The sequence below is a fragment of the Dromiciops gliroides genome, chromosome 1 (assembly GCF_019393635.1).
Source record: "Dromiciops gliroides isolate mDroGli1 chromosome 1, mDroGli1.pri, whole genome shotgun sequence".
NCBI lineage: Eukaryota > Metazoa > Chordata > Mammalia > Microbiotheria > Microbiotheriidae > Dromiciops > Dromiciops gliroides.
In genome coordinates, this window is record NC_057861.1 from 326,556,089 (window position 1) to 326,580,563 (window position 24,475).

The window sequence follows — 24,475 nt, forward strand, 5'->3', positions numbered from 1 at the left end:
AGTACATAAAGTACTACTTCTGCATCCTGGAACATTCATCTACTATGCTAGCTAGTCCCTTTCTACCATGGATGAGTTCTTCCTGTAGCCTCCATTTTGGAGATATGTCCAGGTAAGGCAACCTTCATTTCCTTCCCAGCAGGACTTCGTACTTTTCAGATTTCAGTACTAGTACCATGGTCCCTATGTGGGTACCTTTATTCCCCATCCCCTCCCAACTCTATGATTTTTATCTCCTTTTTGTGTGTTGTCTTCTCTTGTCAGAATGGAAACTCTTCTGCTCGCTTTGGCAGCACATATACTAAAATTGGGACAATACAGAGAAGATTAGCATGGCCTCGGCGCAAGGATGGCATGGAAATTTGTGAAGCAGAATGGAAGCTCTTTGCGTATAGCAACTCATTTTATTTTTGCTTATATTTGTATCCCCAGAACTTAGCTCAGTGCCTGGCATATAGTAAATACCTAATAAATGTTTGTGTATGCTTCCTTCACTTAAGGCATTAAATAATAGACATAACACGGGCAAAAGCAATAACTGCTCATGGCTTCATATTGATCTTCCTGGAGAAAGTAGGTCACTGGCATTACAACTTTCTCCCTACCCAGAGGCTTACCTTGGTGCTTGCCTCCTCAGTCAAATGCAGTCAAGCAGGAAAGACAAAGCAATTTGTTTTGATAAGTTAGTGCCTTTTGATTGCACATTCATTTCCAACTCAGTAGCCAATCAAAATTCCTTTTCTTTACTATGGAATAAAATGAAAGGTCAAGACCAATGCCCTCCATTACATGTCATGACAAAATTCCAAAAGCATACTCATCAAACCTCCCTAAATGATTTGGCAGCAGACAGAGCATGATGATCATAATCTGAGAATAGGGTTCCCATTGGCCAAACACTGGTTACATGTAATTTTAAGTTTTACAAAATGCATTCTTGGAAACAAACTTGTTAAATAGGTGCTATAAACACATTATGTCCCCATTTTACAAATGAAAAAACTGATATGCAGAGAAGTTTAATGATTCACTGGTGATCACATAGTAAATAAGTATAAGAATCAGCATTTGAAGCCAGGCTTCCTAACTTTAAGATCTATTTTACTATACCAAAGATCTTTATACATACACATGCATAGACACACACACACATGTATTTTTTTAAAAATATATTAAAGCAATAACCCCCTTAAGATATACTGTAAGACATTTGGGCCTTGAGTATTTTGCTGATTTTTCAAATACAGTGGCCAAACTATTTTCCATTTGGACATAGGTTTCTGTTTTGGATAGATCAAGTGTGGAATAATAGCCCTAATGATTTTGAATATCCCTAAATGGAATTGCTCTGAAATTTGGTCAGGGCCCATCTGGCTATTATAAGTGGAAATATTTTTGAATATGGAATAAAATCTATATGTCTTTTCTTCATTTATTCTTTCCAGATAACTCTGTAGAAGCTCTTCTATAGCTCGTGTGCAGGTGGGCATAGCTCAGGCATTTGGATCAATACCTCCAAGTTTGGAGGCTTATGAAATCTTCCAAATTGGAGTGAAAAATGTCCCTGGGTATTCTACAGCACTAGCAAATGGAAATGAAACATCTGAGTGAAGTTGAAGCATTCCCCAGACCTTCATCTTATTTCCACTCAGATGTAATCCAAAATTAACACTTGCTCCAAACACCCTGCCCATTAGCTCGTGGAACGATTCCTCAGATTCAATGAGAAGGGCAGCGACAGCAGGACCAAGTAAGCAGCGGGCGTCTCTCCCACTTGGAATTCCACCCTGGTAACCCAACAAGAGCTGAACATTACCATTTAATTATAATGACTGAACAGATGTGATAACAAGGTTGTCTTCTCTGGCTCTTTTCCTGATGTCACCACCAGGGTTTCCAGTTGTTGCTCTTTCTCATTATGCTCTTCCTCATTAATCTCGACTTCTCTTGCTGCCTCCTGCTTGCCTCCCTGACATGTCTGACTGGCCTTTGTGTGGCTCTATCGAAGGTCTTTCTAGCCTGCAGCTGTGGTGCAGCTTGGGGTCTTTGCTTGGACTGGCTCAAGCCATCTGTGCTTCCTGTCAAACTGCTGAGCTCCTCATGAAACCTGGGAACTTTTTTTTCCACTTTATTATTACTATCTTTTTATCTCAATGATATTCACAGGCACATCAATGAAAGGTCATTTTATCTCATATCTGTAACTGTTATTTGGCATTTTCTCCTCATTACACTCCTAGCTACTTCAAAGCTTGTTCCTCGTCTCTATTGTTCACTCTCTTCTTGCCTGCACTTGAGTGATTGACATATCCTTTAATTTTCTCTAGGTTCAGATTAGACTCAGAAGCAGGGGCAATAAGAGCTTAGGTATTAAGTTGATGTGGGCAGGAATTATACATTCCTCTCTATGAAAGCTAAAATCTTATGGGTGAATTGATTACAGTGAAGTTTGAAAAAAATATATAGTGGGTCTATTACATGGAGTCTGTATGGGGATTATTGATACCTTGGCCCCTTCCAGGAGATCACTTATATTCTGACTAGTTGATTTGAGAGTAGGGGGGAAAAGGGATAGACACTGTATTTCAGAAAGGATTGGTAACTTATTCAGGAAGAGTCATTATTGAGAGTAAGAGATGGTTTCTCATTTCTTTTCTAAGGTAGCCTCTTAGGGCAGCTTGGTGGTGCAGTGGATAGAGCACCGGCCCTGGATTCAGGAGGACCTGAGTTCAAATCTGGCCTCAGACACTTGACACTTACTAGCTGTGTGACCCTGGGCAAGTCACTTAACCCCAATTGCCTCACCAAAAAACAAACAAATAAATAAATAAAAATAAAGTGGCCTCTTTAGAAATTATCCAATTTTATTTCTCCCCTTGGATTTCTAGTGAGGGTTGAGGATGGGGATTTTTTCCTTTTCCCCTCCCAATAGCAACTATGCAGGTAACATGCATATAGCACTGAAAACATGTGCTTGTCTACATGAGCATGAGACTGGACCTCAAATCCCAGGCTATCTCCTATGCTTTGTGCTTCTTTCACTGAGCACAGGTCATTAAACAGCTATCCTGAGGTGGATGTTTTTAGCCTGAGAGACTACCTCATGAGGTCGAGGACTCTAGAATTCTATAGTCAGATGCTGAGTGTCAGCAGTGAGAGATTCTTGCAATTTCATTGTTTTGGGAAAGAGAAGAGCATTACCACCAAAGGATTCTGAAGCAAAAGTGATAAAGTCCTAGTAATGCCCTGGCTGGAGAGCAGATCTAGATTTGTGACTGATGTAGGAAGGGCAGGTTAAAAGTCAAAGCATAATTACCTATTCAGTAGTCCCACAAACATTTCATGTTTTAATTATATGTTAATACAGACTTATGAAAAAGTTTTGGCTTTTTTATGGTGTGTATGTGATGGGTTTTTCTTTTTGCAAATGTAAAGAATTAATTGTTATTTGAAAATTTTATGCCTCGGTGCGCACTGGCCTGGGGCTCCACAAACCGCACGATGCTCCACCCACTGGTTGTAGCCGTGGCCACGGCGCTGGCACCTTACTTCATTACCACTGGCCCACACCTACATGGGCCTGGCAAAATTATGATTGGAAGCCTAGTGACGGCAGTCATGTGACTGTCAGAGCGGCCATCCCATTGGCTGGGGCTGGTGTGGGGGTTTTCTGGGATTGGGGGAGGAGAATTGGGCATTCTAGCTGGATGCTGGGAGGACAGGAGGTCTGCTGTGTTTTCTCAGCTGATTCCTGGGCGGTGGTATCTTTTGAGGTTGTATAATTTCCCTTTCCCCATTTTATTTCCTTTTCCTTGATCCTACTGATCCTGTTTGTGGTTTTTTTTTTAAGTTCGTTCTTGTTAAAATAAATCCTGTTCTGTTTTGAGGAGGCTGCCAGTCTCCTTCCTTGCCCCAATATTGCGGCGAGCTGCTTAGCTAACACTCCTCAATTAAAAATTGGTCCCCACACAGGGCAATGAGGGTTAAGTGACTTTCCCAGGGTCACACAACTAGTAAGTGTCAAGTGTCTGAGGTCTTGAGCTCAGGCCTTCCTGAATCCACTGCTTTATCCACTGTACCACCTAGCTGTCCCTGTATGTATATATGTGATTTTAACCATCTCTTTATATTAAGGAAAATAAATAGCTGTTCTATTCCTGATAGCTACTACTTTATGCACAGGGTACATTTCTAGAAAGGAGGATAATTGTCTGCTTTTGGGGGGACCCTAGACATGAGTCATCTTAAAGCTTGGGCTTTATTTAAGAAATTTTTCTCCAGACTCTTGGAAGGGAGCATAATTAGCCAAACAGAAGAAATCTGAAACCCCTCTCTTTAAATCCCTCTCAATTCTGAATCCATTGATCCCAGAACCAAGGCCCTCTTGAGGGAGAAAGCACCCTGCCCTTCTGGCCATGGGTAATAAAAATAAGCATCCACAATGCACAGAACTCAAGAGTTTATAATATGATTATGCATTTGTTTATGAAATAATTCTATTTTTGGTTCATCTGTTTTGTCCTTAGCACTGTTCTAGATAAAGGGATTTTAATGATAAGACAAGGACTTTATATTTAATCTTAGAATCCCTTCATGCCAGTTCCCCTGGCTTGCAACCTAGGTGTCAAACTCAATTCCTCACTCTGTCTCAATCCTTCATATACAATTCATTTTGAAGGCCTGTGGATATAACCTTTGCAGCAACTCATGAATATGCTTCCTTTTCTCTTTTGATACTGTTATTGCCCTGGTACAGTTTTATATTATCTCACACCTGGATTAGTGTAACAGCTTTTTGGTAGGTTGGCTTGCTGCAAGTCTTTCTCCACTCCAGTCCATTTTCCATTTAGCTGCCCAAGTTATTTTTCCTGAAGCACAGATGTGGCTATTGTCACCTTTCTGCTTAGCCTTCTTCAGAGCTACTCATCCACCTTTGGTGTCCTCCTGTCACCCAGCTCTTACCTGTGGATCCAAGAATCTGTAACATGCACAGACAGATACCATACCTTGCTAAAACAGTAGCAGACAGGCTAAACCAGGTTGAGGGTAACTGACAGGCCTCAAACCCATAGGTGAAGACAGGCCTCAAACCCAAGCATGTGAAGACTTCCCCCAGGGGAATGGAAGAATGAGAACAATCTGTTTCAACAGCCATGAATAAAATTGAAGTAGGCACTGTGGTGTGCTTAGAGTTTGGTCAGATATCAAAGAGGCCAAAGTCAACCACTGTATTCTGGGTCATCACCAGTTTTGATTTTTTCCCTGCCCCTGGACTTCCACTGACTTGGGAAGAGGGAGTGAGGCTTCTATTTTGTGCAACTCTGCCTCACTTTAATCCAATTCACACAGGTCAAGATATCATCCTATAATATCATTGGTACTCTTCAAAAATGAAGGAGGAACAAGAACAACTCATTTGTTTTAGATACTGTAAATAACAGGTATAACTTGGCTCAAGGAGCTAACAGTCTGGTTGGGGACAGGAGACAAACACATGTATGCACTTGAAACTATTAAAAACTGTGTAAGAAAGTACATAATCAGGGACTAGATTGTGGATGGGCAAGGTAGGCAGATCCCTAGGTTACAATATGCTCAGAAGCACAATGAACAATGAATGCATTTTTTTTTTTGGTGGAGCAATGAAGGTTAAGTGACTTGCCCAGGGTCACACAGCTAGTAAGTGTCAAGTGTCTGAGGCTGGATTTGAACTCTGGTTCTCCTGAATCCAGGGCTGGTGCTTTATCCACTGCTCTACCTAGCTGCCCCCAATTCAACTTTATTTTATAGATGAGGACAATGAGGCCCATGTACTTATTAAGTGATTTACCTAAGGTCATATAAATAGTGTTGGAGATAGGAAGTAAACCTATATCTTTCTGACTTAAATCCGTGCTTTAGTATGCCACATGCTTCTCAGAAAAGATTCAAAATCAGTGAACCCCAAATGCTTAGGGGATCAAAAACTACATTTTTAAATGTAGGTTTTTTTTTTTTAAATTGCTTTTCCTAACCTCTGGTGCTGTGGGGATAATTGTCTGACTCAGAATGCATAATTCTGTCAATGAGTGGTCTGCAAAAAGCTACACCAAGGAAGGGGGATTTAAGTGGAGCCTTGAAGGATGGATAAGACTTGGATAAACATAGATGGGAGGATGTTTCAGGTGAGGACAAAAACATGAGAAAATATACAGAGACAAGAGTGAGCAGGGGCTAGCTTGACTGTAATAGAGGAAACACATCTAATCTGGAATGCTGCAGAGAATGTGTTCAATAAATATCTATTGATAATGCAATTCCAATGTGGTACCTACTACAGGGTAAGTGCTTGATAAATGCTTGTTGATTGGTTGATTGATGTAAATTTGAATTAGCAGTGTGGTGCTAGATTATGGAAGGTTTTAATTTCCAGAAAGAGGAATATGAACTTGATGTAATAGGCTACAGAAGCTCACTGTAGAACCCTAAGTATGGGATGCACATCCAGAAAACTTTGCATCAGAAAGGTTAAAAATTAATCCAACATTCAAACGCAGGATAGACTAGGTTCCTTTGATAATTTTTGGTAGTTTTTGAGGCAACACTAAGCAGTAGAAAGGACAGGTGTGGAGTTGCTTTAAAAGGCAAGGAATATTCACTCAGGAGGATGGTTTGCTTACCTTTGTTTATAACACAGTTGGATACTTGGGCTACTGTTGTCCCATTCTCAAACTTTTTGTTCAAACCAGGGCTAGCATTACATGTAAGTAGTTGAGTAATCTGCCTACATGATGTCATTATAGGGGAGCCACAAGAAGCTCTGTTCAGGTTAAAAAAGAAATCTTCCTTTTTGGTGCCTGAAATTTTGCTATAAGAGTTCAGTGGTTTTGTGTGTGTGTGTGTGTGTGTGTGTGTGTGTGTGTGTGTGTGTTACTTTCAGTCAGATGATATGATGTACAAGTTCTACTGAGAGTGCTGGGCAAATATTAATGCAATCATCCATACATTTCCAAAGGTGTTTGATTGTTTTCTCTATCTACTTCTTCTATGGCGGTATTTGTAAATATAAATGGTTTTTATAAATATCCCTTGATAGCTTTACCTTTCATCCTATGGTCCTTACTAAAATGATGGCTGCAATATATGCTGTTGTGTACAGGTATTAAGATGTTTTAACACCTTCTGTCAAGCGTCATGGAAAAATATGTTCATTCATTAACCAATAGCAATTTAAAAAATAATTTTACTTTCATTGGGTCCATGCCATTACAGTTTTTTTTTTCTTGCAGGGCAATGAGGGTTAAGTGACTTGCCCAGGGTCACACAGCTATTAAGTGTCAAGTGTCTGAGGCCGGATTTGAACTCAGGTACTCCTGAATCCAGGGCTGGTGCTTTACCACTGCGCCATCTAGCTGCCCCCGCCATTACACTTTAAAAGAGCTTTTTGAAAATTCCAATTTAAGTATGCCCATCTCTTCTTCAAAATCGTGTGTTCTATGAAAGCTATTTTCCAACATTTTTATTGATATTTAGGGGCATCTGGTGGTATAGTGGATAGATTGTTGGGCCTGGAGTCAGGAAGACCTGAGTTCAAATCTGGTCTCAAACAATGGCTAACTATGTGACTCTAGGCAAGACACAACTTCTGTTTGCTACAGTTTCTTCATTTGTAAAATGGAGATAACAAGAACACCCATTTCCCAGAATTGTTGTGCAGATCAAATAAGATATAATTGTAAAGTGCTTTGCATGGTACCTGCAACATAGCACTACATAAATATTAGTTATTATTATTATTATTTTAACTTCTGGATTTGGTATTAAGTGGTCATCTTCAATGACTTTAGTTTCTTTGGCTTTTCCCTCTTTAAATTTAAATCAGTCTTTGATTTCTATTCCTATTTCATCCAATCTGGATTTTGACAAAACTTATTTCTTATTATTGCCCTGTATTGATTTGTAATATACTGGGTTTTTTTGATGAGGCAATTGGGGTTAAGTGACTTGCCCAGGGTCACACAGCTAATAATTGTTAAGTGTCTGAGGCCAGATTTGAACTCAGGTCCTCCTGACTCCAGAGCTGGTGCTCTATCCACTGTGCCACCTAGCTGCCCCTGTAATATACTGTTTCATAACTTGGAGTTGAGGGCATTGCTGGCCAAAATCATTATGAAGATGTTGCAAAAATGTATCACTGTCACATCATGAAAGCATTCATATTTTCTATCCACTTCATGACACTTGTGGTTTACTTATGCAATAAAATATGATAGAAAATAATATACTATGATATAATACAATATAAATTTGTTAAGTGAATAATATGTGTCAGGCATTGTGCTAAGCACTGGGGATACAAATAAGAAAAAGAAGAATATTCCCTGTCTTCAAGGAGCTTACAATCTGATGAAAGAAGACAATACAAAAAAGGAAGCTGCGAATCAGGGAAGGGGCCACCAGAGGGTACCTGACTCAGGGGTATTATAATGGTAGAGGAAAACCAAGCAGAACAACTTGTGAGAAATGATGAGTTGTTTGGGCATTCTGAGCCTCGTATAAAAGGAGACTTTAGGAGGAGTTTTTTCACTCTGCCCTCCAGCCCTCCAATCAGAGGGAAGAAGCAACCAAGGATACAGATGAAATGTGAGTACCAAAGCTGACACAATCTCCATGATGATGATAAGTTTCCTGCTTTAGTTGTCAGTAGTGCTATCTGCACCGAAGCATTTCTAGCTTCAGTGGGTTATTGGTAAGCCTTCTTGTAGTACCAGTTAAACCATCATTTCAAACACTATCTCCCCTAATACACAACAGAAGCAGGATTCTGATTTCAAGAGCTCCAGGAATAACAATGCCCCTGTAGATGAGGAGCCCTGCTCTCAGATTGGTTCCCACAGCCATAATCGAAGGAAGAAATCTTTGTGGAGAATGGGCTCGATATCTTCTCTACTACAACACCAACAGCTGACCAACAACATTTATGGGGAGACCCTGGAGTAGCAGTGCCTCACAGATCATGGGACCCTCCTTCCAGTCCAGTCCCAGTAGCTACCATACAGAGAGAATCGACCTTGTAGACATGCAATTTACCTGCTTCTGCAGGGTGCTACAGACCTTCTCTCCTTAGCAGCTCCAGCTACCAAAGACCCTGAAATGAAAGATTTTGCCACAAAATTTCTGTCAAATGGTTGAACATAAGAAATAGATGTTTTAAACCAGTTTTTAAGTTACTTATTATTATTTTTTGCGGGGCAATTGGGGTTAAGTGACTTGCCCAGGGTCACACAGCTAGTAAGTGTTAAATGTCTGAGGCCAGATTTGAACTCAGGTACTCCTGAATCCAGGGCTGGTGCTCTATCCACTGTACCACCTAGCTGCCCCCTACTTATTTTTTTTTATATTCTAATCAACATTAAAGATAGGTTACATCTGTCTTGCTACCATAGGTCCATTCTATCTGCATTATAGCTAAAACTTCCTATATGTGTTTACTTTCCATGTTAGAATGTGAACTTATTGAGAGCAGTGACTGAATTCCTTTTCTGTCTGTTTCCCTGGCATTTAATGCATAGTAAATACATGTGTATTTTGTTTTCATTCCATTTATTCATCCCAGAAAATGAAAGAATGCCATTCACCCTGCTATCCTCCATGTCATGGTTATCATTGCTAAGGTTCCAAGTAGGACCAACCTGAGGCTATAGAGCCTCAACTTTTTATTTTATTCTTATTCACATCAAGTCAAATAATTTAATAAACACTTGCTAAGTGCCAGGATTGTGCTCAACACTCGAAACCCAAAGAAAGGCAAAAACAGTCCCTCAGTGAACTTATGTTAACAGTTGCGGATACACAAAATATGCACAGAGTACATGGAAGGTGTTCTCAGAAGCAAAGGTACTAACATCTAAGGTGATCTAAAAAGACTATCTGTAGGAGGTGAACTTGGAGCTGTCTTGAAGGAAGTCAGGAAAGCTAAGAAGTGACACTGAGAAAGGACAACATTTCAGGCATGAAAAACAGATCGTGCAAGAAGGGAAGGGAGATGGAATATTGTATGCTCTGGAGAAACTTCAAGTGGGCACTGTGACTGAATGGGAGAATGTGAGGAGGGAAAGGAGGTGTAAGAACTCTGGAAAGTTAGAGATGGGCTAGATGATCAAGACGATTAAATGTCTAACAGGACATATTATATGATCCTGAAGGTAGTAGAGTCAGTGCAATTTATTGAGTGTGTGTACAGGGGCAGTTAAATGATCAGTTTCATACTTTAGAAAAATCACAGTGGCAGCAATGAGGAGAAGAGATTGGGACACCAATCAGAAGGCTACTGCCACAGTCTAGGTGTGAGGTGATGAGTGCCTGAACTAGGGTGATGGCCCTGTAATTGGAGAGAAACATTGAGATTTAGGAATGGATGTGTGTGTGTGTGGTGGGGAGGGGAATTAAAGTGAGGAACTGAGGATGCCATAGAGGTTCTGTGGCAGGACATGAGACCTTAAGAAATCCTTAAACTTTAGACACTGAAACCAAAGATTCCAGGTACGGAAAAAAATCTCTGTTTTCCACCTCAGGAATGTGATGTTGCCAGGACACATTGACCAGGGGTCATGTAGACCCTGGGATATTTAGAATTTCATCTATTATGTAAACACTGATGAACATATCAAAGTCTGCAAGGACTATATGCAAGTGCCTTATGGATTCCCTGTATGTCAGCAGGATGTGTGACTAACAGCCCCTGAATGCCCCCTCTGAATAGTTTTGCAATCTCTTCACTTGGCACAAAGACTTCTTTGTCTAAAACTGTATAAAAGGTGAATTCTTCTATTCAGAGAGACAATATACATCTTGATTCTCTCCCAGCCATGTATTCCTCTCTCCTAATAAATCTATTTTATAAGATTTTCAGTGAGTCTCCAAATCTTTGGGTGAGTTAGTCCCCTGACCCAGGTCACAAACTCTGCCTACAGCAACAGTCTGGGTGTTAATCCAATCAATGCTATCAGCAGAATACAATTTGCTGGCATATGAAGATTTCTTCCAGATATTCCTACCTGCCATAATGATCTTGGGATATACAAAATTTCCACTGGATATTACCTAGGCTGAAACATTCCTACTTTACTGTTGCCTAGCTTAAAAACCTGGAAGATGGGTGGGAATGTAGATGTTGCTGTTGTTTTAACAACAGTAAATAGGAATTCTTTCAACTGGAGAAAAAGTGTTGAGTGTGAAGTGGAGATGCAATATATGGAAAACAATTTGACCATAAGTGGAGTTAGAAGAGGTGATTGGAGGGTATATCTCAGTGATGTGACTTTTGGTGTGGCAATCTTAGAATGACTATCCTGAATATTGGCACAAGCCAGTTAAGGACCAGGAGGTGAGGTTTTTCAATAGCAGACCCTCCCCATAGAAAGTTTGCTTTTCTAGAGGGAAACACCTTCTACTGAGGAGAAAGGGATCTCCCCCAAATATTAATATACTGAGACAAAGTCCCATTTTTCTTAAAATAGTTATGTCTCATTATTATTATGAGTTATTAGGTTTGTGATTTAAAAAATTATTTTATGCTGTATTTTATTCAATATCTACCAATAGAACAATTAACAGTGAAAAGGATATGCTTGTTTGGATCAATATTGTTCTATATTTAGGAACAATATTTGTTGCAAAAGCTGTAATGTTCGATATTTCACAACAAAATTAATCTCCTTTTCTTACATTATCCAGTATTTTTTTTTTAGGATTGTTTCACTTCATTGTGTTTCCACTTGAAAAATTCTAGAGTTTTGTCTAAATGAGCCATGTTTGGTATGTAAATGTTTTTGTAATTTTGCCAGAACCATGGAACTATTTTTCAAAAGTCTAGTAACATGACACTCATCGCACATCTGGATCACTAGAATTAAACCCAAATGGGGGAGAGCTGTTGACACATTTGCATTTCTTTTGTATTTTATATTTCATATTCAAAGTAGGTTTATGGTTGTTTATTTCATTGTCAGAGTATTAGTTAAAAAACATCTCCTTATGTCTTCAAACTTACAGATTTTACCCAATTATTTATAATGGGCATTGGCAAAGGAATTTTTATAAAAATAAAATTTATATCTTTCTATAAATATTTCTGTATTAACATTTATTATAGATCCAAATGCTAATGTATTCTAGATGTGTTATGTACATATACATTTATACATATATTATATTTTATGCATATAAATATGTGTATTTATACATACATACACACACATATATATTTATGTAGACTATATGAAATTGCTGTGTTATAGTTCCCATAAAAGCAAAGGTTCAACCTTTTATATTTGCATATATTGGTGTTATATGTCAGTAAAATATGAAATATAATGCCATGTCTTACTTATATGTCAGTGAAACATGGGACAGTCTTCCAGTATTAAAAAAAAAGAATATTACATAGAGAAATTAGTAGGTCTAAGCAGACTACATCATGGAATGGAGAAGCAATTACTTCTTAGTTCTAGTGCTTACTCTGTGCCAAAAGTACACTAAAAGCTGGGATTTCAAATAGAAAATCAAGGCAGTTCCAGCTCTAAAAGAGCTAACATTCTAAGAAGGGCAGCCAATATACTTAGCAAGGGCATGTTACAAGGCAGTTGGAAAAGTCTGGTTTTCCTTTGGATACAACAGCAGGTTAGAGATAGCAAAGCCTGAGGGTCTGGAGGCATAGTGACAGGTCACGTGGTAAAGGCCAATGACCTATTGTCTTATCAGAAAAATTTCCATGTCCTTTACCAATTGGAGACAAGAAAGCTATGGGTGACTGGGGGTGTAGAAGATCCTAGGTGGGCTCCTTGCATTACCTGGTCCAGCTGGGACATAAGACCAATGAATAATTTTCAAAAACAAGAGTAATCAAACTACCAAAGAATTATTTTATAAAGTTAGAAAAAATAATAACAAAATTTATTTGGAAGAACTAAAGGTTAAGAATATTAAAGGAATCAATGAAAAATTAAAGGAAGGCAGCCTAACAGTACCGGATTTCAAACTATATTACAAAGTAGTAATCTTCAAAACAACATTCTACTGCAGGGCAGCTAGGTGGCACAGTTGATAAAACACTGGCCCTGGATTCAGGAGGACCTGAGTTCAAATCTGGCCTCAGACACTTGACACTTACTAGCTGTGTGACTCTGGGCAAGTCACTTCACCCTCATTGCCCTCCCCCAAAAAACAAAACAAAGCAAAATAAAACCCAAAACATGCTACTGGCTAAGAAACAGAGTTGTTGATCAGCAGAATAGATTATTTACAAAATAAGCAAAAGTAAATGACCATAGTAATCTAAGTAGTTTTATAAAACCAAAGATCCAAACATTTTCATTTTTCATTTTTTTTATATTTGGCAGGGCAATGAGGGTTAAGTGACTTGCCCAGGGTCACACAGCTAGTAAGTGTCAAGTGTCTGAGGTTGGCTTTGAACTTAGGTCTTCCTGAATCCAAGACCAGTGCTCTATCTACTGAGCCACCTAGCTGCTCCGATCAAAACTTTTAAGGCAAGAACTCACTATTTGGAAAAAACTGCTGGGAAAACCAGAAAGCATTCTGGGAGAAAGTAAGCATAGACCAAGACAAAGTCAAAATGGATACATGTTTTAGACATAAAGCATGATATAATAAGAAAATTAGGGGAGCATGGAAAAAATTACCTATCAAATATATGGATGAGGGAAAAGGTTATGACCAGACAAGGGCTAGACAGGATTATAGGAGGTTAAATGAATATTTTTGATTACATGAAATGGAAACATTTTTGTAAAGACAAAAACCTAGAAAGCCAAAATTAGAAAACAGGAAACTGGGGAGTTTTTACAAGTTTCTTTTGTAATAGACCTTGTTTCTCATTGATAAAAGTCTCATTTTTCAAATATAGAGAGAACTGAGCAAAATTTATAAAAATAAGACTCATTCCCCATTTAATAAATAGTCAGAGGATATGAACTGGCAGTTTTCAGATGAAGAAATAAAAGCTATCAATAGTCATATGAAAAAATGTTCTAAAACACTATTAGAGAAATGCAAATTAAAATAACTGTAAGATACCCTCTCATACCTATATGATCAGCTAGCATGATAGAAAAGGAAAAATGACAAAAACTTCAGGGAATTTGCAAAAATAGTATACTATTGCATTGTGGTAGAGTTATGAACCATTCTGGAGAAAAAATTGAATATATACCCAAAGAACTATAGAACTGTTCATACTCTTTGATCTAGCAATGCTGTGACTAATTCTGTATCCCAAAAAGATAAAAGGAAAAGGACCCATATGTATAAAAATATTTAAAATAGCTTTTTTTTTTCCTGGTGGCAAAGAATTAGAAAGTAAGTGGATGTCCATCAAATGGAGAATGGCTAAACAAGTTGTAGTACATGATTGTGATGGAATACTATTGTTCTATAAGAAATGATAAGTGGGATGGTTTAAAAAAAGTGAGAAGACCTATATGAACTGATGCATAGTAAAGGGAACAGAACCATGATATCATTGTACACAGCAACAGCAATATTTCTTTTTTTTTTTTCCCTATGGGGCAATGAGGGTTAAGTGACTTGCCCAGGATCACACAGCTAGTATCAGGTGTCTGAAGTTAGATTTGAACTCAGGTCCTCCTAAATCCAGGGCTGGTACTTTATCTACTATGCCACTTAGCTGCCCCAGCAGTAGTAATATTTTAAGCATGATTAATTGTGAAGGACTTAGCTACTCTGATCAATATAATTATCCAAGACAATTCTAAAGGACTCAAGACGAAAAATGCAATCCACCTGGGGCAGCTAGATGGCGCAGTGGTAAAGCACTGGCCCTGGATTCAGGAGTACCTGAGTTCAAATTTGGCCTCAGACCCTTGACACTTACTAGCTGTGTGACCCTGGCAAGTCACATAACCCTCATTGCCCTGCAAAAACAAACAAAACAAAAAACAAAACAAAACAAAACAAAACAAAATGCAATCCACCTTCAGAGAGAGAGATACTTGATGAACTCTGTGTAGATTAAAGCATATATATTTTTAAACTTTATTTTTCTTCCTTTTTTTTCAATATGGCTAATATGGAAATATGCATATCATTTTTAGGGGGCCTTCTCAATGAGGGGAGGTGGTAAATGAAGGGAGAGAATTTGAACACAAAATAAAAAAAAATAATGCTACACATTAAGAAAAAAGAACAGGAACAAAAGAGGTCCTCAAGATACAATAGGAAGAGAAGATGGGCTGTTCATATTATAAGGGCAAGATAAGACAGTGAACAGCCAGAGTGCTCTGCTGATACTCCAATGATACCAGAAAAAAAAAAGAAAGAAAGAAAAGGCCTCTAATATGTTGGGTGGGTGCCAACTCAGGAATTTATGGAAGGACATGAGTGAATCACATAAGACACTCAGGCACAGATAGGTTGTGATCTTCATTGCCAGAGGGAACTTCCTAGTCAATGAGATAGAAAACCTATGTTTTGAACATATAAACAGCACCTTTAGCTGCTTTCACTTATGTTTCTTCAGAAAGGTATCTCATGTTCTAGATACCTTGTGGAACATAACTCTCTCCAAACCACATGAGTCCCTATCATTGTTTTTATTTTTATTTGTCAGTGAGAAGATATAACAATAAAAATAATAACAGCAGCATTTACTTATATAAACCTGGAACTTCCCACAAAAACACATAGCTTCAGTAATAAGAATAGCTATACATACGTGAATATGCATAGCTAGTACACCTGTGTAGAAGAGCAACACAAACCTACTCTTGTAGAATTGGTGATGACTTTTGGTGATATCATCACAATACTTCTTTTTGGCCTGTTCCTGCTGGGAATTGAATTATTCCTGTCCCCTAATAGATACTTCATGTGTGTTATTCCCCATGCATCATTATTACTCTGTTATAGCTTGTCTCAATTATCTAGTTATCATGCTCACACAATGATGCATTCACCATCTACTTGAAATATTTTTCTTAGTAAGCTTTACCCCCTTAGTTTTCTACCGTACCATAGCTATAGTTATCAGTTGAGGAGCTACTTTCAGACTCACTTGTTACTTATACCGTGGAAAAGTTCGGTGTTTATCAAGTCTCTCTAGGAGAGTTTACAACTTTCCTTAGTCAAGTCTTTTAGCTAGTGGCTAGGAAGCCTTTTTGAAGCTAATGGTTATAAAGTTCTTCCCTTCATCAAGTCATTTCCTACCCAGTAGTATTCTTTTGGACTTCCTTGGACTTCTCCATCATGCCCCAGGAAATTCATTATTGAGAAATCTTATCATCCTATGAGATTCAATCAGCCTTGGTATTCATAACTTATCAGTACTTTCTGTCCCTCTCATTGGAGGGAGGAGCCAAGAACTTCAAAACTTCAATTAAAGGAGGAGTCCAGGATAGCCTTCTCTTTATTTTCCACCTAGCTGCTGCACTCTTTGGACTTCTCCACTCCATCATGCTCCTGAATAGTATACTTTCTTCCCTTCTCTCTACACCCTACCCCCTGCCCTGATTTTTGGCATACTTTTGTGTGTTATTTTCCCTCTACTAGTCTCTTCCTACTTCAAACCATCCTCTATTCAGGCACAAAAGTGATTTTCATAAGTTCAGGTCTGACCATGTCACTCTTCCTACTCAGTAAACTCCAGTAGCTCTTTATTGCCTCCAGGATCAAATACTAAATCCTCTGGTGTTCAAAGCCCCTCGTAACCTAGCCCCCTCATACTTGTCAAAAAGAAGTGAACCCTACATGTGTAGTCAGAGGTCCAGTTGTTGCAAGGGCTGTTGTCATATAGCTCAAAGGGAGGCAGAATAGATATCTTTAACCTCTTCTCTCCCCAGCCTTCTCTAAGAGAGACTTTCATTCCAGCCAGGAGGGGAAGTAGGGAGTTAGGGCCAGAGGCTTTCATTCTATTCTCCTCAGATGTATTAGGCTAAAAGTGTATTTGTCAGTTCCCTTAAATATTATTAGTCATTGGGCTTAATTTAACTTTTGATCACCTCCTTATCATTTTTGGGAGGAAGAAGGACCCAGGCTTGATCTGAGTAGCCAAAGCTTGACACCATTTCCTAACAAATACCAGTTCTACAATGAAAATACATAGTGAAAAACAAAGAAAACCCATTTATCCAAATTAGTAACAAAACAGAAATCAGAGAAACTGTACATAGGGGAATTTATACCAGACAATAGAGAGTGAAGGAGTTCTCTCATTGGGAGTGAGGTAACTCAGCTTAACAAAGAGGGAGAGTTCTGTATCTTAACCTCGGAGAAACTCCCTGACAAAGTCTTTAGTGTAGCAAGTCAGGGACAGGGAGATGATAAGCCTGCAAGCTTCTCTCATGTCTTCCCAGAGTCTTTTCCTTCAGCAACCAGAAGTGGGGTTAATTCTTCCATCTTTTCCCTTGAAACTGGAAGCCAAGAGCAACCAAAGTAACTTGCTGCTTAAAGAATCCTGAAGAGGACTGGCCTTGAAAAGTCCTAGAAGGGAACTGATGAAGGAGGGAGCTCTCTTGCCTCTCAGTAACTCCCTTATGCAGAGCAGAGAATTCATGAACACCAATAAGGAGAGAGTATGCATACCAATGGGCTTTGCAACAATACCTTTCCAGTCTTCTTTTACTTTGCTTTCTGCCATCTACTTGTAAGGGGCTAAAATTCTAGGTAGTCTGTCTAAAATCTAATGAGTGGTCGCCAATAAATTATAAGATTTAGCAAGAGTTAGACTTTTAAGCATTTACTAAGGAGAATAAGAATTTGGTGAAGAGAAAGAGAAAGGCCTAGATTCATCTAACTATTAAAGGGAGTGAGCATTTCTAGCTCCCTTCTCCACCCAAGTCCTGAGGAAAGAGAGCGCCAGCCTCGTCCCCTCTTCCTCCTATAAAGAATTAATTGTTATTTGAGGTTTTTATGTGTCAGAGCACACTGGCCTGGGGCTCCACAAACCGCACGGTGCTCCACCCACTGGTTGTAGCTGTTGCCATGGCGCTGGAACCTCATGTCATCACTACTCACCAATGCCTACATGGACCTGGCAAAATTATAATGATTAGAAGCCTAGTGAGGGCAGTCATGTGACTGTCAGAGCAGCCATCCCATTGGCTGGGGCTGTGTGGGGTTTTTCTGGGATTGGGGGAGGAGAATTGGGCATTCTAGCTGGATGCTGGGAGGACAGGAGGTCTGCTGTGTTTTCTCAGCTGATTCTTGGGTGGTGGTATCTTTTGAGGTTGTATAATTTCCCTTTCCTCATTTTATTTCCTTTCCCTTGATCCTACTGATCCTGTTTGTGGTTTTTTAAAGTTCGTTCTTGTTAAAATAAATCCTGTTCTGTTTTGAGGGAGGCTGCCAGTCTCCTTCCTTGCTCCAATATTGCAGCAAGCCGCTTAGCTAACACTCCCCAATTAAAAATTGTTCCCCACACTCCCACAAGCAAATGTCACTTCCTGATGCCAAAGAGCTGCATGTCTTGCCCTCAGATGCCTTCTCCTCATGGTGGAGCTTTGCTACAGTAAGTCTCCAGCAGATGGCATCATTCCAATCATTCCATATTCTTCATTCTGTTGTGGGTGGAGCTCCATGTTTTGGACAGAGCTTAGGACCTAGATGGGAGGGAGAGGGGGGGTAACTCACCCAAAGAACTGTCAGACTCACAGCAAATCTTGTAAAATAGAGAGATTTATTAGGAAAGAGGAATACATGTCCGGAGAAAGTCATGATAGAGACTGTCTCTCTGAAGAGAAGAAGAATTGACTTTTTATACATTTCAGACAAAGAAGGCTCTGTACAAGTAAGGAGATTGCAAAATAACTGTGGAGGGGATGTTCTGGGGGTTAAGTGATGAGCTATCAGTCACACATCTCATTGATGTACAAAAAAATCCATATCTTTTTTAAAAAAATTATTTTATTTTATTTTTATTTTGGGGCAGGGCAATGAGGGTTAAGTGACTTGCCCAGAGTCACACAGCTACTAAGTGTCAAGTGTCTGAGGCTGGATTTGAACTCAGGTCCTCCTGAATCCAGGGCTGGTGCTTTATCCACTGTGCCACCTAGCTGCCCCCAAAAATCCATATCTTGAATGTATGGAACTTGCATAACATTGTTGTAAACATTGATATGCTTATTGATATTTACATCAAAAATAGAAATGTCTCTAAATATCCCAGGGTCTTCATGACTCCTGGTCCATGTGTCCTGGCAACATCACTTTCTGAAGGTAGGAAACAGGGATTGTTACATATTTCTGAAATCTTGGGTTTCAGTGTCTAAAGTTCAAGAATTATTAGGGATTGGGCTCTTTTAAGTTTCCTGGGGTCTTGAGTCCCACCACAAATCCAGTGACACTTTTCTCCTCACGGTTCCATGAACAAACTACCCCATTTTTCAGCTCCATATATCTTCTTTCTTTCTTTTTTCGTTTTGTTTGTTTGTTTGTTTTGGGGGCAGGGCAATGAGGCTTAATTGACTTACCCAGGGTCACATAGTAAGTGTCAAGTATCTGAGGCCGGATTTGAACTAAGGTCCTCCTGAATTCAGGGCCGGTGCTTTATCCACTGCCACCTAGCTCCACCAGCTCCATATATTTTCTCTGCCTCTCTCTGATATTTACAGGGTGGGGCAAAAGTCATGAAGAGATTTTGATATTTAATAACTGCTTTATTTTTTGTTTTCAATTTATAATACTATAGCACCATATACAGTATATATAGGAAATTAATTTCCATTACATGTGAAAGATTAAATCTCATAAATGGGAAAAAAATAAAGAGAAAACGATTTGAAAAAAGTGATTAAAACATCATGATTTTTGGCCCCCACTGTGGAATGCTTTCCCTCTTCATCTCTGCCTGTTGGCTTTTCTGGCTTCCTTTAAGTCCCAACTAAAATCCTATCCCATTTTTGTACAGGAAGTCTTTCCCAATCACTCAATTCTAGTTCCTTCCCACTCTTATTTACTACCTATATATTGCTTGATTGTACTTATTTGTTTGCTTGTTGTCTGTCCCATTAGATTTTACTTTTCTTAAGGGCTGGATTCACTTTTGCCTCTTTTTGTATTGCCAGCTCTTATCATCATACTTGCACTTAGTAGATACTTGGTAGATATATGTTTATCAACTGACATTTGAGGGTAAGCTCCTTGAGGACTGGGGCTATCTTTTTTTTTTTTAATTTGTATCTTCAGTACTTAGTACAGTCCCCAGAGTATTGTAGGGACTTCTTGAGGGAACTGCTTTCATTGTCTTCCCAATCAAGCTCCTCTGTTCTATGCCAACAGCAATGGCTAGTTTGGCTGGAGATGATTGTAAAGGTGAATGACCCCTGTTCCTTTTTCCCCCGGTAGCACTGACTTAAATGTCTGTCTATATATCCATGTGCAGAAATGTATGTGCATTTGTATATACATGTGTATACACGATATTTCTTTATTTATACCCACCCCTGACACATTCTGACCTTGTAGTATGACTCTGGGCAATTCACAATCTCTCTTTGTCCTAGGCTGAGCATCTGCTGATCTGCATTGATAGAAGTTTCCTTGGTTTCATTTGAAAAAAACTACTTAATTAGGTTTTTTTGAACATAAAATTTAATAAATTTCAAGGAGGGATCTTAACTCTCTGAGAATAAGATCATTAGGGAGAAGATGTTCTGTTTACAGTGACCAAACTAAGAATAAGGACATATTCTTGTTTAATCTAATTAAGAGAGCTATCTCTGATCACCCTTGAGCAGTTTGAAAAAGGAGAATCCTTAACGGGAATGGTTAAAGGGTATAACTGGTTTTAGGAAGACACCAGAGATATTCCATTTACATTACCATTCTGTTTAAATGAATTTAGGTACTTTCATTTCACTTTGCTGTAGAATGTTGTCTTTTGTTGCACAATTACTTTAAAATACAATTTGGAAGATGATTAGTGGAGAAAGTGATCATTTCACTTAGTAGAGGGAATTGAACTGTTCTCCAAGTAATAAATTGTCTCTGATAGCCTTTGGTAAAATTCAGAGCTTATATGATTTTCTTTGTATACAAACATGTGTACATATACATGCAAACACATATAAATAATTCCTTTATGAGCATATATGAGTATATATAAATATTACTCTTTCTTTTAATTTAGTATGCTAGATCCATAATAATAATAATATTTTGATATGAGTTTATGTGTATACATACATATGCATGTATAAATATGTATTTAATCAATATGTATATATATATGCACATAAACATGCACACATATACACACCCACACATATGCTAGTATATTAATATGTTTTTTGTTTTTCAATTGTTTCAATTGTGTCTGACTCTTAGTGACCCCATTTCTGGTTTTCTTGGCAAAGATACTAGAATGTTTTACCTTTTCCTTCTCTAGCTCATTTTGCAGATGAGGAAACAGAGGCAAACTAGGTTAAGTGACTTGCCTAGGGTCACATATATAGTAAGTGTCTAAGGTTAAATTTGAGCTCAGGAATATGAATCTTCCTGACTCTAGGCCTGGCAATCTATCCTCTGAGCCACCTAGTTGTCCCATTAACATATGGACATATATTATATGTATTTATACATATATACTTATAAACCCATGCATGTATATATATATATATATATATACACACCCTTCTTACTTCTGCTGACTACTCTCCAACTTACAATCTCACTAATGTGTTGGGTCTCCAAAGTACAGCTTTTAAAAGTACCTAAAGATTATCCACTCTTGCTACTTATCCCTCTTGAGTCCCCAGGGGTGTGTTTCCCAGGAACAATTAGTCTGTAGGCATGATTAACTCTTTTATTTGGGGGGGGGCAATGAGAGTTAAGTGACTTGCCCAGGGTCACACAGCTAGTAAGTGTCAAGTGTCTGAGGTCAGATTTGAACTCAGGTCCTCCTGAATCCAGGGCCAGTGCTTTATCCACTGCACCATCTAGCTGCCTCCATGATTAACTCTTAACAAAGGCAGTGTGTCTGGGACATATGCTCCCATTAATATAAAGAGTGTCAATGGGAAAAATTAGTACATAGTACAATGATATTGAGTCACATGTGTAGAGAACACATGTGACCAAGGCTACTCACTCCAGTACTATGAGGACAAAAAGTTGAAAGTGTCTTGGGGGAAATAGGTGGTGGGCGTTCTTAGGTATTCTTTTTAAAAGAATTGCAATTCTCACACATAATACAATTAAAATAAAATAGTCTTTTATTTGGGTGCTGGAGAAAGTGACCAAGAGAGAAGTCAAAGACTTCACCTCAAGGGGAGGAGATGGCTTAGAGATGTGAGATTAAAATTGGATATTAGATCATAAATCTACCCTACTTAACCTTTCCCTTAATTTATCTCCCAGACTAGTAAATGGAAGAAGCTTCTGGTTTTCTAGATAGACCTTTTATTGTATGGTAGTCACAAGGTGATGTTGATTAGAAGGATAGGAAAGTAGAAATACAATACAAACCGTCTTAAGTCTAGGCTTAGTCTATATTCTGTATAAAACTCACCAAAACCCAAGGCCACCTCTGGGGAGAGAGACTGAGTCAAGCGCGTGCTGTTAACCGAGAGCTGGGCCGAGTCAAAGTCCAGTCTGTGTCTGTCTGTGCAGCGCAGCCAGGAGACCAGCGGAGCAGGAAAAAGGCCCCACTTCCATTCTCTCCTTGCCTTTTAAGCTCGCACTCCGGAAGTCGAGTGCTCAGCAGGCAATCTGGCATGCGTCGCAGGCGGACTGGTGTGCATAGCTCATGCTGTTGGTCTCCTCCCCAAAAGGGTGGTCCTAAAAAAAAACTGGCATCTCTCCATTATCTAACCGACTGTTAAAACTTTTTACCACAGAGACATCTTTCTCTTGGAATGGAAGAAAGGCCAAAACTTTTATAGATAGATGGGGTTACCATCTGACAATGAAAAGCTCCCTTTGGGTGTGGGGAAAGCTTGAATGAGGGGTGGAATGTTTTCTTTTGGAATGATAGTCCTGACCTCTGGAGTTATTTCTGTCTCCTAATTCAGGTAGTAGCTGCACCCAACTGACTTTCCTGCTATAGAATTCAATCTCCCCTACTTCTTAGGTGTGTCCAACCTGATAGCTAGTTGGCCAGTTTAAACTTTAATAATCCTGGGGGCAGCTAGGTGTCTCAGTGGATAAAGCACTGGACCTAGGTTCAGGAGGACCTGAGTTCAAATCCAGCCTCAGACACTTGACACTTACTAACTGTGTGACCCTGGGCAAGTCACTTAACCCCCATTGCCCTGAAAAAAACAAACAAAAACAAAAACTTTAATAGTCCCTTAATTCCTTGATAAGTCCCAAATTCCATGTCAAAAGTACACCCGAAATATGTGGAACAGCCTAGGTAAAGGGGTATGGAACTGGGAGAGGGAAAATAATGTAAAAGGAACAAGTCATCCAGTTTGGAAGCATGTATGGTAGATAAAGGAGGGGAATGTGCTATAACCTTTCTAGATTGTGAAAACTTTTAAATGCCCAAACTTAGGAGTTTAGATTTTATCTTAGAAGCAAGAAGGTGTCACTGGAGCTTTTTGATCAAGAGGTAGTATACTCAGATCTATGCTTTAGGAATATCATCAATTTGGGGACTGTGTGGACAAATTGGTAAAGGGAGTTGCTGGATGAAGGAAGATGTTTGGAAGCTACTGCAATTGTCCAGCCAAGAGATGATGATGGTCTAGTAGCTATGTAAGTGGAGAGAAGGAAATGAATAAGAGAGGTGATACAGAAGTAGAGCAAGGGATAGATTTGTTTTGGGTGCTTTTCTACCATCGTAAATTCTGTCTTCATGGAACTCATTGAACAACTTTGTAAGAAACCCAGAATTCTCCAGAATACAATTTGAGAAAAACTTCCAAAACAGATTTATAAACATTGTGATTTATGTTGCCTCAAATAAATATGTAACTTATCAATGTATCTACTCTGAGGGACAAAATATAATTGTTTATATAAGTCTGACATACTTGTTGGATGAATACTCATGATTTTATAGCTATTTATTTCTTCTGCTATATTATAAATTCCTTGAGGTCAGGGGCTATTTATCTATCTATCTTTTTTTTTGCGAGGCAATTGGGGTTAAGTGACTTGCCCAGGGTCACACAGCTAGTAACTGTCAAGTGTCTGAGGCAGGATTTGAACTCAGGTCCTCCTGACTCCAGGGCTGATGCTCTATCCACCGTGCCACCTAGCTACCCTTCAAATAACATTTTTAAATTTACAAAGTACTGTATACATACTATCTAATGTAAGCCTCACAAGTTAGTGACATAAAAATTGCTGGTCATATTACCCCATTTTATATCTATTTTTATCTACCACTTTTGTGGTTTATTGTTTTACTACAATTACAGGATTTATCATTTACTCCTATTATATCCCATCTTTTCAAATCTGGCTCTTTGTTAAGAACCTCTTGGATTTGAATTCTGTTGTCTGATACTCTGGGTAC

The 24,475-nt window shown here is 38.8% G+C and overlaps 1 non-coding gene across 1 annotated transcript; it reads left to right on the plus strand.

Annotated features, from left to right (window-relative positions):
• The first annotated feature begins 277 nt into the window (after positions 1-277).
• Positions 278-387, plus strand: LOC122737662. The gene has a single exon (XR_006354471.1). It is a non-coding gene; the product is annotated as a U6 spliceosomal RNA (small nuclear RNA).
• The last annotated feature ends 24,088 nt before the right edge of the window (positions 388-24,475 follow it).